Source organism: Mytilus californianus, unplaced genomic scaffold, assembly GCF_021869535.1.
Source record: "Mytilus californianus isolate M0D057914Y unplaced genomic scaffold, xbMytCali1.0.p SCAF_12, whole genome shotgun sequence".
NCBI classification, from domain to species: domain Eukaryota; kingdom Metazoa; phylum Mollusca; class Bivalvia; order Mytilida; family Mytilidae; genus Mytilus; species Mytilus californianus.
The window spans coordinates 12,542,510-12,560,669 of NW_026262604.1; positions in this window are offsets into that span (position 1 = coordinate 12,542,510).

The following is an 18,160-nucleotide window of genomic DNA, read 5'->3' on the forward strand; positions in this document are numbered from 1 at the left end:
TCATCTCCATGCTTTCTTTTTTGGGGCAAAGGACGTACATCTTTGGATCTTTTTTGTAACATTTTCCGGTTTGTCTTTAAATTCAAAGTAATCATTTTCACGATCCTCTGGTATAACTCCATTGTATGCTATTTTAAGGCAGTGAAGGTCTTTCATCAATTTTAACCATCCTGATATTTCTTTGGGTTAGTTTGCCTTAATCTGTTTCTCATGGATGACACGAAGTCTGTTTTCTTGACATCCATAAAAGATTCAAGTTGAACTTTTTCTTCGTCCAGTTTTCGGATCTTTTGCTTGAGCTGTGCAATCTCTCTCTGTTTTGTTTTGTTTTCGTTTTGGTATTCTGGATGTTTGTCTGCTTGACCACACAAGTGGCCGCATGCGCATGGATAATTGGAGCATGATTTATTGTTTTTGTTGTTTTCAGCTTTGTGTCCAGTTTTGTGGCAGTTGGTACACCTTCTACCACCCTTTTCCTTCTCCGAAAGAATAATTGTTGAGTATTTGGCCTTTGCCAATGTTAACTTTCTCTAAATCTCTTTCAATGTGTCTTTTGAAGACTCAACAATGTTATTAAAACTTGGCTTGGGATGCCCCATTTTAGAATTGTTTGGTGTAATTTCCTTCAATTTTTTTAAGGCATTTTGCAGTTATATTCTTCTCTCAAGTAACAGCTGAATATTAGCCTGCTCGAACATTTGCATTAGGTTTTCTTCAATATCAATGCACCTCAAACTTCGAATTGTATCAAAACCATTGCTTCTAAATACGCTCGGTAAATTCAAACACTATTTGCATCAAAAATTCCTCAACACTTAAATTATCCATAGGTTTTTTTCTTAAATGCACGTAGAAGATTAACGGGCTATATATCTGACCTGTAGTCAAGTCCCTATGATATTTACATGTAAAGGGACCCCCCCCCCCCCCCCCCCCCCCCGATGCATTACTCCACAGAGATTACACAGATTGCGTAATGTCTTGGTAGTATTTTTCAAGGTCACTGTCCAATCCCATCTTGGTATACTGTACACACGCTGAATCTTAATTACAATGCTTGAGCAAACATGATCAAACATTAATACAAACAAAGCAAGCAAGCCAACCAAACCTTTAACTTGCTAGCATTTGGATAACAGCTTTAAACTTACATGTATGCGATAATTGGTAAAATTAAGTCAGATTGATAATTTACAGAGACACGTGACAACATATGAGGGTCTGGAAAGGGAGGGTCTTTATCTCATTACTTTTTAATACATTTTATCTCTATTCTTTATTCATTTTGTCCATTATCCTCTATTCTTCATAATTTTGCAAACGATTATTCTCTATTCTTACGGCCAGGTTTTTTTTTAATTTGTTGGTTTACGGATTTTTGGTATGATATAATTGCTACAATAGGTCACCGTATATGATCGTTTTTCTCGTGCTAGAGACTCCATATCCAGACTTGGATATTTAAACCTCGTATGGACAATACTTCTTTAGATTGGGGAAAACTTTCGTACTGGTGAGTTGTACTTTAATTAAATTTTATTCAGTTTCACTATTTGATCTTAAATATTTATTTCCGTACCGTTGAATTGATTTATATGTTTCAATTTTAGAGTCAACAAATTCTAAATTCGTAATCTACGTTTCCGTTAAAAAAAATAAAATAAAAGGAATTGAATACTAGCTAGATATTTTATGATTTCGGGTTAATAAAGAGATGGGATACATTTTGGCTAGCGATATAAAAACAGATGATTAATCCGAGAGGGATATTTTAGAATAATAGTCGTCAATCTTTGGAATTGTTGGAGCCTTGCTCTGGATTTTTGTATTATGGCATGTTTTTTTTAAGGTCTTTAACTAGGCAATGCTACTGAATAATGTGTTTCAGACATAGCTCTGGTTGGTTAAAATTTTTTTTACCGGACTAACTTTGGTCCCTGGTACATGGTATTAGTGATTTACGGAAAGTCTCAGTTCCGACGGTTGACTGAGACTCTGACAGCAAAAATTACAGGGGTCGTCTTAAAAGTTAATTTAGCGGCGCACTTAATTCATAATGAGTCCATAAACGGAGCATACTATCGCTCCACCGACAATAAGAATCAAAATTTGAAACTAGATGTTTTCGTAATAGCACATTTCAATTGGATATGTCGTCAAGCTCATACACATGTACATGAAGCCAGATACGTTATATTGAATGATTTTTTCATAAACATATCCCGTTTTCTGATATAAACATTTTCCTGTTTTGCAGATACGAAAATAAAGGGAACATCAAGGTTAGGGAGTAATCTTTATTTTAGATAAGGGAAAAAGGGAGGGGGGAGAAGAAATTTGCAATAAAAAGGCAGTACCAATGTATCAATGAAGTAACAAATCAAGGACCAGTTCTAGTAAGAAAAAACGTCAGACTCGATATTTGTTGAAATTTAAAATGTAGGACGAAAGTTTTCATTTTAGCCCCCCCCCCCAAAAAAAAAAAAAAAAAAAAACGAAACAAAATAAACAATTAAAAGGTAGCTCCCTAAGTTAACATGTGTGGTGTGGGAGAAGCGGGAACATATACCAGTACTGACCATATTACTTGAAATTATATGCGAACAAATTAAAAGCTGGGGCGGCCATTCTGAAAAAGGAAAAATGGCAACCCAGGATAATTTCTGCCAAGTTTGGTTGAGTCAATAGATGTGGATTTGAATTAAGGAGAGCCCAGAGGGACCTGGTCCCCTTTTCTGGAAAATTTTATTAAAATAACGGAAATGTTTGGCAAAATTTGGATCGTGCACCCCCTTTAAGAGCCAAAAATATATCGGGCCCCAGTTTCTGGAAATTATGGTTCCGCCACTGAAACATCTCAAAAGTTTAATGTCACTTTTTTCGGCAATTTCTCGTGGGACGATTGATTTTGCAGGAGTTTAACTCCATGCACAACAGTAAACGATACATGTGTCTCTTTATGAAAACATTCACCATAGCATAGCATTCCCCGATTTGCAATATTTGATCAGTTGAATTAGAAAATTGCGATTTTAGAAATGTTCATACCTTGCGAAGCGGCGACAATGACTCCACGCAAGCATAACCGGAAAACCCTCACACGGTTTTCATTGCAGAGCCGATTGTTCTGCTTGTGTAGATCAGGTTGGGTACAAGTCAGGAAAAGTGGGGTATTCTCTGTTTTCAGGGAACACCCAAGTGATTAACTTATCTTTTTGTCATCTCATGATTATGATGATTAAGGTATGAATTGGTGAACAAAGGAATTGTTTTGCTGTGAGTTAAGCATCAAATTAGATTTGAAATTAGATTTGAAATTAGCTTGATTTTTGAACTAATAAAAACACTTGCTATCATAAAACACTGTTTATCACACGAAGAAGGTGCGCTTTTGTAGATTTCATGCCATAAATTGATTAGGAAAAAAGAAGTCCCTGTATACTGGGTTTTTTTAACACCAGAAAACTGGGGTGTACCCTGAAAACAGGGAATACCCCACTTTTCCTGACTTAAATTGAGCCCAACCTGTAGATTACCAGCTGTGACATTGCTTGGCACAATCGTGACGATTCTTTTGCATTTCTAGGTTGCTGACAACCGTCAATTGTTGTATTGTGTTGGTTCTTAGTAAAGTATTGTCAGCATGCTGTCCGAAGACCTGGAGCGAAAGCACAGGCCGAGCCCTCTCTAACAGTACATGTAACGTAAACGTTTGAGCTATTTTTCCCCACAAAAGGGGGGGGGGGGGGGGGCCTTGGCCCCCTCTAAATCCGCCTCTGTTAACAAATATTTATGTACTTGAACACACCCGCGACATCCTACCTACGCCTTATTTAATAGATTCCACCACTTTATCAAGTGTGTTACGATATTTCAACTCGAAACTTTTGAATTTTGATATTTAAAGCGCGAACCTTGCCGAGCTTTTGAAATAATTAAAATTTAACTGTTGAGAGTGGAAAAATATCGCAACACACGAGTTATAGTGATGAAATCTGTTTCTCTAATGATTTTTAGACGATATCTAAAACAAAGTTTATCCTCCCTTTTCAAAAATTTGCAGAAAGTTGTGTTCTTTATATGTGACGTCATCAGGCATGGGTGCTTTCTTATACGTCCGTTTACGGGACGTTTTATGGTATAGACTTTTCACAAGTTTCACTCCAAAAGTTGGCTTCTTAAAAATCTTGGACTCGCACCTGAAAAGAGAGTCGTAATATACACCAAAGGGACATTAAAACTCATGGTTGAACAAAAGAAATTGCATGTTACAAATTAAGAAATTGCATTTAACAAATTAAGAAATGAATAATTATGGCGGATATTCCCTTCCATACAGAGGTTCGTAAAATGTATTGGAAATTTAAAGATTAAAATTTCATATGGAGAGATAACGCGATATTTGTTTATTATTGTCTTTGTCTATATATATATATATTTTTATTATATTAAATATGAAACTTATTAACATTCAAACTCATGGTCGAACAATAAACATACAAAGCCATGGAAAAAATATACAAAACACACCATAGAAAACTAATGACTGAGCAACACGAACACAACCAAAAACCGGCGGAACATATCCGTCGTCATATGTAAAACAACAGATATTCCGTAACAGTCAACCAACTTAAAATTTCGAAGGGAAGATTTCAACTCCACCACTGTAATTATCCTTTGTCCCTTTATATTGTTCATGTCAATCAATAAAATTTACTACAATCATAAATTAGGGGATATCATAGGCGTTTTCCCCAAAAATAAAAAAGTTGCGGTATGATTGCCAATGAGACGACTCTCCACCAAATGAAGTAGAATTTAGAAACTCTAGGTCACTGTATGGCCTTCAAAAATGAGCTATACCCATACTGCATAACAAGCAATACAAGACAGCAAAGTGACAAACATAAAACAATTCTATCAAGAAAATAACAGCCTGATTTATCAAATCAAACAATTAACAAACAAACAAAAAACAAATATGATTCACAGCAACAAACGGCAACCATCGAAACACGGGCCACTGACTTAGGACAGGCATATACAGATTTTGGCTTGGTTAAACATGTTTATGGGAGCCTATCTTCCGTCTAACCTGGGACAGCGGTGAAACAGCAAAACATAGAAACAAACTATAAAAATCAGTTGAAAAGGACTTAACTCATCAAATTGATTGATTGATTGGTGTTGATTGAACGCCACTTTAAACACTATTGTACTATTTCGTGGTGGCCAGTTTTTATTGGTGGAGGAAGCTAGAGTGTCCAGAGAGAACCACCGACCTTCGATAGGAAAACTAACAATCTATGGCTGTGTTTGGATATACGCCAGAGGTGGCCTATGGTTATCCATAGGTACCTTTGGTTTGATATTCTATATATCAAAATATCAAACCATGGGTACCCAAAGATACCTATGGGTAACCATAGGCTGCCTTAGGCGTATATCCAAACACAGCCCTGGTCAATTAAGATTGGAATCGAGTGCACCTACCACGTGCGGGATTCGAAGTCACAACCTCAGTGTTGACTGGCTGATGATTGATACAAAGCACATAACAACTAATATGACTAACAAAAATGCAAAAGACACAAAAGCAGAGATTGGAGAGTACTCGCAGTTACTGATAGCTAGTTCAAAGCCAATTCTATCTGGGACTAAATTATCAATCAGTAGATTCAGTACACATCCAACATCCAATAGATTAAGTGTAAAATCAGATATTGTTTTATTATTGTGTATGCAAATAATGTTGAGGTTTAGTGAAATACTTTTCCTTATGAATAAAAAAATTGGGATATATTATATACAACAATGAGGCAGTATGGAATGCATATATACTACTTGTGCATGTCACATAAAGTACTGAAGTACAGTTACACAGACATGCAGATGCATAAACATTATAAATGAAAATGAAAGTACATTACACCAAAAGAGTGCATACAACATAGATACTTTATACGTCATTAACAGGGAGATATCATATGGTTTTAAACCGCCTCGGTAGTCTCGTAGTACATGTAGCGTGTTCGTCTCGAGGACGGGAGGTCATGGTTTAGAACCCCAGCCGGTTCAAACAAAAGACTTTAAAATTGGTATCCGCTGCTTCTCCGCCAAGGACGCGGCATTAAGAAGTGAGAGCAAACTTTTAAGACTGGTCGGTCAGGAGTCTGAAAAATGTGTCTGGGTAAGGTGACATGTCTTCCTGTGGACTGTTACCTTGTGAACTAGCATGTTAAAAATCCGGCTCAGCGTGTCGATCTAGTACAAAGTAGGATTACTATTCATATTACATTAATATGTTTTCGTCCTGAATATGCATATTAAATTTGCCGCTGAACGTTAAGCAACCATCCATCATCATCATCATCATCATCATCATCATCATCATCAAATGGATTTAGTCTTAACTTATTTTTATTTTCTTAAGGTAGTGACTTAAAGAGAACAATGTCATAAATGGATATTGTGCTATAGAGAATGTACTCGAGGTAGTAATCTGAAGGGACACAGACAACACATACCGGAGATACTTCTATAAATGTTATATGTGGTAAACAGTTTAGTCAAGTTAGTTTACAAAAAGCATGAGAACATATTCATGTGATAAACCGCATAACTGTGATTTATGTGGTAAAGTGTTTACTCAACGTAGTAATTTACAAAGACACATGATAATACATACGGGTGATAAACCTCATAACTGCGATATTTGCGGTAAAGAGTTTAATCAACGTGGCAGTTTACAACGTCACACGAGAACACATACAGATGATAAACCTCATAACTGTGATGTATGTGGTAAAGGGTTTAGTTTGCTTGGTCATTTACGAAGACACATTAGAATACATACAGGTGATAAACCTCATGACTGCGATGTATGTGGTAAAGGGTTTAGTCAGCATGGTAATTTAAAAATTCACATGAGAATACATACAGGAGATAAACTTCATATTAGACATAACTGTGATGTTTGTGGTAAAGGGTTTAGTTTGCATGGTCATTTACAAAGACACATGAGAATACATACAGGTGATAAACCTCATGTCTGTGATGTATGTGGTAAAGGATTTAGTGAGCAAGGTAATTTACAGATTCACAGGAGAATACACAATGGTGACAAACCTCATAACTGTGATGTTTGTGATAAAGGGTTTAGTCTGCTTTGTCATTTGCGAAGACACATGAGAACACATACAGGTGATAAACCTCATGTCTGTGATGTATGTGGTAAAGGGTTTAGTCAGCATGGTAATTTACAGAATCACATGAGAATACATAATGGTGATAAACCTCATAACTGTGATGTATGTAATAAAGAGTTTAGTCTGCTTGGTCATTTACGAAGGCACATGAGAACACATTCAAGTGATAAACCTCATGTCTGTAATGTATGTGGTAAAAGGTTTAGTCAGAATGGTAATTTACAGATTCACATGAGAACACATACTGGTGAAAAACCTCATGACTGTGATGTATGTGGTAAAGGGTTTAGTCGGCTTGGTAATTTAAAAACACACATGAGAACACATACTGGTGAAAAACCTCATGGCTGTGATGTATGTGGTAAAGGCTTTAGTTTGCTTGGTCATTTACACAGACACATGAGAACACATACAGGTGAAAAACCTCATAGCTGTGATGTATGTTGTAAAGGTTTTAGTCAAGGTAGTGACTTGAAGAGACACATGAGCACACACAATAGTGAAAAACTTCATGACTGTAATATATGTGGTAAAAAGTTTAGTCATCCTTTCAATTTACAACGTCACATGAGAACACATACAGTTGATAAGCCTCATAACTGTGATGTTTGTGGTAAAGGGTTTAGTCTGCTCGGTCATTTACAAAGACACACGAGAATACATACAGGTGATAAACCGCATGACTGTGATGTATGTGGTAAAGGTTTTAGTCGTCTTAGTAGTTTACAGATTCACATGAGAACACATACAGGTGATAAACCGCATGCCTGTAAAGTATGTGGTAAAAAGTTTAGTCAACTTAGCAATTTACAACGTCACACGAGAACGCATACAGGTGATAAACCTTATAACAGTGATGTATGTGGTTAAGGGTTACCAGCTTGGTAATTTACAAAGACCCCTGAGTATACAAAGAGGTGTTAACCTTATTACTGTGATTTATGTGGAAAAGGGTATAGTCACATGTTATAAACACGATAAATCTCATGACAGTGATGACCACTGTTTGTGTTAAAGGGTTTAGTCGGCTTAGTAATTTACTGATTCACTTACAGGTGATGAACGTTATGACTGTGGTGTATTATTGTATGAGATAAAGGGTTTAGTCGGCTTAGTAATTTGCTGATTCACTTACAGGTGGTAAACGTCATGACTGTGAATTATCATTGTATTTGTTAATGGGTTTAGTCGGCTTAGTAATTTTCTGATTCACTTAAAAACAGGTTGTAAACGTCATGACTGTGTTGTATCAATGTATGTGTTAAAGGGTTTAGTTGGCTTAGTAATTTACTGATTCACTTACAGGTGGTTAACGTTATGACTGTGATATATCAATGTATGTGTTAAAGGGTTTAGTCGGCTTAGTAATTTACTGATTCACTTACAGGTTGTAAACGTCATGACTGTTATGTATCAATGTATGTGTTAAAGGGTTTAGTCGGCTTAGTAATTTACTGATTCACTTACAGGTGATAAACGTTATGACTGTGGTGTATCATTGTGTGTGTTAAAGGGTTTAGTCGGCTTAGTAATTTACTGATTCACTTACAGGTGATAAACGTTATGACTGTGGTGTATCATTGTATGTGTTAAAGGGTTTAGTCGGCTTAGTAATTTACAGATTAAATTCACTTACAGGTAGTAAACGTCATGACTGTGAATTATCGTTGTATGTGTTAAAGGGTGTAGTCGGCTTAGTAATTTACAGATTCACTTACAGGTGGTAAACGTCATGACTGTGGTGTGTCATTGTATGTGATAAAGGATTAGTCGGCTTGGCGAGGAACAGAGACACATGAGAACTCATACTTCACATTGATGTGATATCTTGTAAATGGTATCGTCGGCTTACATTCTGTATACGTGCCTGTCCCAATTCAGGAGCCTGTACTTAAATTGTTGTCATTTGTTGCTGTATATTATATTTGTTTTTCGTTGACTGTTTTGTAATAAACAGTATAATATAAAATCGGGCCGTTAGTTTTCTCGTTTCAATTGTTTTACATTAATGTTTTACATTCTGCCATTTCGGGGCCTCTGGTTTTTGCTCATTGTTGAAGGTCGTACGGTGACCTATAGTTCTACACTATTTGGTCTCTGGTGGAGAGTTGTCTCATGGGCAATCAAACCACTTTTCTTATCGCTATGTTGGTAATTTACAGAGACACATGAGAACATTTTTGTTATTGGTTTAGTGAAATTGTTATATTGACAATTTACACAGACTGAAAGCACACATGAGAAAGTAGTCCTAGTAAATATTTAAACAAAATAGTTCCTACAGCTAGCTGTAACTTTGTCAGTCCGTAAAGTATTTGTGTAATTTTGATGTGAAATGAAAGCTTAGGGACTTGGGATCACTGTAGAACCCTTGTTGAAAATTTCTTAAAATATGAAATTAAGATATGAGGGCATATTTGACCTGCTGTTCAGATCAGAAGTACCTGTTTTATACTTTTAAACTTCCGGGAACTATTGCGCTCTAATCATGCTAATATGCAATCAAAGGTATTTTGATTTTTTCAGCACAAGTCAAGGCAAGGTAAAGCTTTGACATGAAATGACTGTCACAACTTCAGACAAAATAGCTATGAATGCTTGAAATTGCTGAATTTGAAATAGAAAGCAATGGGGCTATGAATTCGTGGTTTTTTTCCATAAGAGGGTCGAAGGAACAATTATATACACATTACAATTATGGAACGCCAAAACTGTCTTATTATGCACAGTTTTGGCGTTCCATACAATTTATACAAATACATCATCATGGCATTTACATAAAACCAAATATTAAACACACAAGACAAAAAATGACCTTAAGTTCCCCCTGTTCTCGGTTCTATAGACTGGAGTCACAAAACCTCACTTGCTGGCTAGTAGATGGATATAGAAAACAATTCATTTTATTGTCCGAAAATGTTTAAGTTTTTTGTTTTTGTTTGTTTTTTTTTTCACCTAGTCGCAGAATGCGAGACTTAGGAATTACAATCCGGCGGCGGTGTAAACTATTTGTATAAAGCTTTATATTTCAGATGAATGAAGGCCTGAAGAGTTCATTTTTTATATGAAGATGCCTTATTTAAATTTTTGCGAAGTTTCCGTCTGTCATTTGGCCATGACCTCATTTTCATGGTTCAGCTATTTCTTAAAAAATGTTTTTTTGTTATGTAAATTTCTCATTTATTGTGAGTAAAATATAACTGTATTTGGAATAAGGGTTCCTTGCTAGGTCTACATGTCCGTCAGACCTCATTTCACGGATCAGTGGTCAAGGTTTAAACACGTGATTAGGCCCGTTTATCAAATAAATATAAGCAGTTACTGTAGGTTAACTATATGAATTGTATGTAATGGAGGTTTGAATAGGGTTTGCAGAATAGAAAATTAAGGACTTAATGTACAGAAAAATAATCCAAGAAAATAAAGAATAAAGAAAAATAGGTCATTAAAACACACACTGTTAATAAACCTTATTAATAAATATGTAGCCTGATCACCTATTTTTATTTTTTTTTATTTCAGTCAACGTATTTGCATAAACGGTTTAGTATTTCCGTATTTTGGATGGAATTTACTTGATTTTCGGTTGTTTTATTGTTATATGATGAAAATATAGCTAACAAAAAAAATGAGACCACCATACATTTGTACAAACTGTTCTTAATTGGAGACGACTATTTTCTCCCTGTTAGTCAATGTTAGTTTAGAGTCCTCAAATAGTAAACTCAGTGGTGTACGGGAGGCAACTCTTGATATTAATCTCATCACAGATGGGGGGGGAATCGTTTTTTAGGACAACCCGAATAATCCAGTCGTTATATTTCACTCACTTCGATCACTACACCTCTGGAGGACAATAAGTGGAAGGGGGCGCTGTAAGTTTGAAGTTATTTTAAAGAATAAAACTGTCGCAAAGGAAACAATTTAGAAAATAAGCATATGGTGACAACAATTTCCCTTAAAATTTAAGGTATGGTTGAACAAGTTACCGTACGTGTGTGTCACAACTTTTTTGTAATGTCCCTGGTAAATGCATGCCAACTTGAAAGATGAATTTTCAAGGCAGTGCTTAACTCGATGATATGCAATAATACGTTTTCATTGACTTTTAATATTACTTTTTTAATTTTAAAATTAGTCATGTCACAACTGTATGTGGATTGTCCGTACTCCGACATTGATAAACCTATACTATTGCCAAGAAAGCATGACAATCCGGAATTTGTCCGTCACTGGTAACACAAAATTCTAAGATATAATTATCCCCCTTTTGCCGCCAAGCGATAACTGTAAAGGCTTAAAATGGGGTATAATAGCCGAACAAAAATGTAAATTTAGATACACTGCAACACGAGTATACATCGTTACCATGGTTACACAAATTTCTTCAAAGGTGAAATATAAATTATCTTCTGTTATGTATTTCCAAAACGAAGAGAAAGTTCTCGTATCACACTCGATGGAGTGAGATATGCATAAGTAATACAGATTGGTGTATCCAGTAATGTGTTGCGAAATTGCGACATCTTAATTGGATATATATTTTATGTCCTTTTTAGTTGACCAGCTTTTCAAAGTCTGTATAAGTTTTGGTTTTCAAATATTTTGGCTTCAAATAATACTGAAGAGACATGTATTGTCTGCCTAAGTAAACTTAGTACCGTTAATGTTATATTTAAAGGTCACATTTTTCCCTCGGCAACGGGTTTTATTTTTCGAATTCAGGACCTCCATATTCATTACACTTAAAATAATTCAGGACCTCCATAATCATTGAGGACCACTTAGAATAATCCAGGACCCACATAATCATTGAGGACCACTTAAAATAATTCAGGATCCACATTATCATTGAGGACCATTTAAGATAATTCAGGACCTCCATAATCATTGAGCACCACTTAAAATAATTCAGGACCTCTATAAATCATTGAGGACCACTTAAAATAATTCAGGACCTCCATAAATCATTGAGGACTACTTAGAATAATTCAGGACCTCCATAATAATTCAGTACCACTTACAATAATTCAAGACATCCATAATTCGATTGCATGATTTCGAGTGCGGAAGACCGTGGGCTCGATCTCCGGCTTAATCTAACTAAACACTTGAAACTGGTATCTTGTGATCCGTCTAGTGTAGACAAAGCAGTGTTTATTCGCTTCTCATTGTGGTATTGTTTTGAATATGTATGCTGTATTTGGCACTGGGAGGAAAGAATAATATATCAAACTGTGGTTACGGTTCTTCCTGGGATCTTGTCGTGTGCAGACGGGACCTGGGCCCGGGCCCTCCCTATGGAGCTTCATATATGGTAAATGCCCCTAACGTTACCTAGTGAGACGAGCCCCCCCCCCCCCCCCACCCCCTGTCAAATAACCCCTCATCTAAATGGTGATCTACTACATGAAAAATTCCGATAAACGTGTCGGTCTTGTACATAGCATGGTTGATATTTATATCACAAAATCATATCCTCGTCCTACATGGTGTAATATGCATGTAATATTCTCCAATAGACGTCATCATCATCGACCATGAGTGATATAGCTCTTTTTCGTCTAAACTTATTTGGGGTTTCAATAGGTGCTAATATAAACACGGCCACCAATCCAACTAAGTCATACACAAATAACATGAAAACAAGTGCGTTAATCCGACTTCCGAGTATGCAGTAGAAGTAATAAACAATCAAGAATTGCTATACATTCACAAGGTAAGTCACCTATTTATATCATGAGCTTTATATTTTTATAAAAACCGAGAATGTCATTCGACCCTTTATTTTGTTTTCCTTCATGTGTTATCACAGCTTTGTTGTACATTGAGTAGTATTTTTACTATAGCTTTTCTGCCGGTTAATAACGATACAATCTGCACGAAATTCTTACCGACATCTTGCATTGTATGTTATTTGTTAATAAGACACGTTATGCATGAGTACTGGTACATTTATTGATCGGTGTGATATATAAATTAATTCTAGAAAGCAAAATACTTTATAATTGTACTTATTATCAAATTATCGCAAGAAAATTAAGAATGTATGGTTAAGAAGGACCATATATGACTTAAAAGTAACGAGTATGATTAAGTGAGAGATATTTTAGTAACCAACATGATGATGTTCTTTAACACAATGTCAATGTTAATTATGAATAAATTCATCTTTAGGTACCGTCCTTCCTTTAGGGGATATATATCTAACAGTAATAATTAGCCAGTAAGCATGAAGGTTTAAATTCAACCCTGTTAAGGCGGATGCGCTCGACTCCTATCTTAGTTGACTGGGATTGCCAGTTTTTTAACCGAAGACCGGAGTGTCTACTGGAAGCCTTCAACAATGAAAGAAAACTAATAGTCAAAAACTGAGCTAGCAAAACAATCCATTTAATGAAATACGCAGATCAAAACTATTTGCCTGGAAATGCAAATAATTATTGTACGCATCTATTTGCTATTTATCGTTATAAACAAGTTAGCAACCTGCATATCATATATAAATATTCTCGTCCTAAATTCATTAAATGAAGTAAAGTAAGTTTAACAGCTCTCAACAATCTAACAATGTTTATAAAAATAAGAATACTCGCTCGGAATAGTAAATAACCTCTCAACCAGAACCTTATATAAAGAAATGGATGTCTTTGATGAAACGTTAACAAAATGAGACAGCAAACAAACGATAAAAATAATCAAATAACCAACATTGGAAAACAAACACAGTTTCAGCTCTCTATAATTACAAAAGAAGGTTGAATACGAATGTATTAAAATAGAATTCTAGATTAAAACGGAATGAGGCAAAATGCAAAGCGAAAACTAGTGACGGATCTAAAAAAAAAAAAGGGGGGGGAGCGATGATTGAAATCGCCTTTTTCTTTGACGACCAATTCATCAATATTGTATCTGTAATAGTGCGAAAAGAAAATCAATCTGTATTTTTTGCAAAAACGTCAAATTAATCCCTTTAACTTTTCCCATTTGGAACCTGCAAAGACAAGCAAATAAATTTAGAGGAGAGCTTTTTCAGCAAGCATTACAAATATAAACTTTAAGATGTTTTTTTTATTAGAAAGCTGGATTATTGAGATGTGTAACTACATTATACTAAGAGCAATTTTATGATCTAAATTTTTCGTAGAGTGTTCTTACGTTACCATCAACTCATACTTGGTACGTTTTAATCATATATATGATACCTTCAAATCATATCCTCCTAGTTTTATATCGATAAAATGATAATAGACATATATACACATCTCGCAACGTATAATTAATTTATATATCACACCGGTCGATCAATAAATGTACCAGTACTCATGCATAACGTGTCTTATTAACAAATAACAAATAACATACAATGTAAGATGTCGGTAAGAATTTCGTGCAGATTGTATCGTTATTAACCGGGAGAAAAGCTATAGTAAAAATACTACCCGTTCCTACTCGCTTATTAGTCGGAAAATTGGGAGTAAAATTCATAATCCAGAGAGGGGGACCGACTAATAGACGAGATCTAGCGACCAGAGGAAAAATCCAAGCTTGAGAAAAGTGGTCAGGAGTGAATTTCCTGGTCAAAACTACGTTTTTGATTGCCAAACCTACATAAATCAATAAATAAAAAATTTTTGTTGAAAATAAATGACTACAATACTGTCTTTGTGTTTTATTTGTTCTTTGGTAAACGTTTTCTGCAAATTCGTGTTGAAATTCTACTGTTTCCGGTTTGTGTATTGATTTTCATGGTCACATGGTTTTCCTATAAACCCAAAAGAAGAGCCAAGAACCAAAAATGAAAAGGAGATAACAATGTACCAAATATGTGAAAGGATGTTTTCAGCGGAGTTATTGTGTCATTATTGTGATATCATGATATCAATTCAATGCTTATAAATCATATAATAATCAAAAAATAATTTTAAGATTCATTCCCAAAATCAAAATATTATTCATTAAAGTGTCTCAGGTAAACAAAAATTACAAAATTGATTGACAAGCCAATATAATCCATTGATAACCCCAATTAAGAGACAAAGAGTTGTATTTACTAAAGGTGTGAAAACTATCAGTGATAGGTAAACAGATGACACTAATGAGTTGGAGTTAGTTATTTTAATATATTGATTAGCTTCACTTATTTTTTTTAATCCTTTAATCATCACAATATAATAAGAATTATGAAGTGTACATGCTCATTTAACACCGAGTTATGTATGCTGTGAAAAGTATTTTCATCAAGTGTTGATTGACTTTAAATTTTTCAGGTTCATATTGGTTTATATTCGCTTTTCTCAAACAATAGGTTGTTAGTCATACCCTACAAAATCATTGATGCATTACGTAAACAACACATGGCTAATCTAACATTTGAACAGTGAACAAAACAAGAGAGATGAATACATCTTTATTATTAACAGCAATATAAATTATCATGATGAGCATCAACTAAATTCAAACCAAACAAACATTAATGCAGAAATGAATATTATTCCTGGACTTGCATTGGTTTTACCGGCGTTCAGTTACTGTCAGCTGAAAAAAAATGCCCAAATTTTGTCCGACTTATACGAGGGTCAAGACTTAATCCTTAGAATTTGGAGCTGAAAAGGGCCCCCGACTTATAGTAGGATCGACTATTAGGCGAGTTTATGACATAAATAGGTGACTTACCTTGTGAATGTATAGCAATTCTTGATTGTTTATTACTTCTACTGCATACTCGGAAGTCGGATTAACGCACTTGTTTTCATATTATTTGTGTATGACTTAGTTGGATTGGTGGCCGTGATAAAACACATCACAAATTTGAACCATCTTTTCAGCCGATGGTATAACTTCTTCGATTGATTGATTGTGCTTGCTTTTCGTCCAGTGACAAGTATTCCATGCATGTTACGGACAAAGAACTATGATAATCCTACAATAGGTGAGGGTTTGGATGGGGTTAATAGATTAGAAAAAATGGGCAAAAAGTGCAGAATAAAAGGCAAAAAAGGAAGAGTAAAATAGGCAAAAAAATATATCAGAGAATAGAGAGAAATAGGGTGCTTAAATTTAAATGATAAAACAATTTTGGGCAAAATAGATAAAGAATTAAGAAATATGGTCGAAAAATTAAAGAATAAAGAAACGAGGGGCTCCATCCAGATGCTCATAGATATGGTCTGTGGTAGAACGACAGATGAAGGGCGAAAAACAATGGCAAATGTATGTTGGAGAGGGGCGACTATACTGTGACTTGAATTGAAAATAAACAAACAACAAAGTGTACATGACTCAACCGACTATAAATAGATTGAACAAACATCTAATTATTGATTGGTTTATTTAAATTGATATTTACGCAATACGCCTACTATATGTATATTTTATTGTCGAAAAAAATGGAAAAGAATGTAGACAAATTACATAACTGACAATAACAAAACACACAAAAGGACATTGACGATTCTAAAATAAAACTTATAGACTAGTCCCAAGTCAGGAATCTCTGGCCTTTGTTATAGTCTTGTATGTTTTTTTTTAATTTTAGTTCATTTATATGTTTCGGAGTTAGTGTGATTTCTATATTTTCACTGAATTAGTACACATTTTTGTTTAGGGACCAGCTGCAGCCCGCCTCCGGGTGCGGGATTTTCTCGCTGTGTTGAAGACCCATTGGTGGCCTTGGGCTGTTTTCTGCTCTTTGGTCGGGTTTTTGTCACTTTGGCACATTCCATTTCCATTCGTTTGAGTCGAACTACGGGTGTCTCGAAATATTTCTCTGGTTCGGCTGACTTCGAGATAACGAGAATCGACTGTATATACAACAATGATATTTAGTTTGGTCTTAATTTATTGTCAACAAAATCAATATTTATAAGAATAAAAACAATAGTCAAAGATATAATTACAGTGTTGAATTGGTATCCTGTTAGAATAAGTTTATTAAAAAGATCGATAAGTTTATCCGGATTTATCTGAATTTCTGTGCTCGGTAAAAAAACATCTCCTACGAAATTAGGATGTGCTACGATCCCGTTTGAATTAAGTTTTCTGTAGGTACAGCCAAAATCCCAAACACAATCTTTAAATCTATGAAAGAATCTAGTCAAGGTTTTGAATTACTCTGTGGTAACGAAATCCCAGACTTAATGAATTACCAGTAATACTTAAATTAGGTTCATTGAAATCCAAAACGTCACTACAGACACGGGCATAGCGAACGAGTTTGAATATATAAACACCGTAAGATGGTTTCAAAGGAACATCACCGTCCAAAAAAGGAAAATTAACAATAGGGAACGAAAAATCGTCCCTTTTGTCGTAAATTTTTGTGTAGAGTTTCCCGTGTACAACTGAAATATCTAGGAACGGACAGTTATGACCGTTTATATTTGATTAATTTGAAGTAAATTCCTTTGGGTAAATTTCGGCTGTATATTTAGAGAATTCTTGCTTATCTAACGAAAATATCATCAAGATAACGGTTAGTGTTGTTGAATTTATCAATTAATAAATGGAATTTAGACGGGTCTTTACTTAGTTTGGCCATAAACTGTAATTCATAACAGCATAGGAACAAGTCTGTTATTAAAGTGGGGCAATTGGAATACCAAGAGAGAGACAAAAGATACCAAAAGGGATATTCAAACTCACAAGTCTTAAAATAACTGACATGAATGACACGGCAAAAAACGAAAAGACAAACAACAGTACACCAAACATGTCATAGAAAACCAAAGACTGAGCAACACGAACTCACATAAAACCGGGTTGATCTCGGGTGCTCCGGAAGTATAACCAGATCCTGCTCCACATGGTGCTGCTCATTAGAGAACCAGGCTTTATATGAGTTGCAGCAAATACATTTGTAATCAGATATTTTGAACGACCACTTACCAAAATGGGAAAACCTTTGTTTGATAAGATTGTGTGGAAGTGTAGTACAAAGAGTTGAAAAG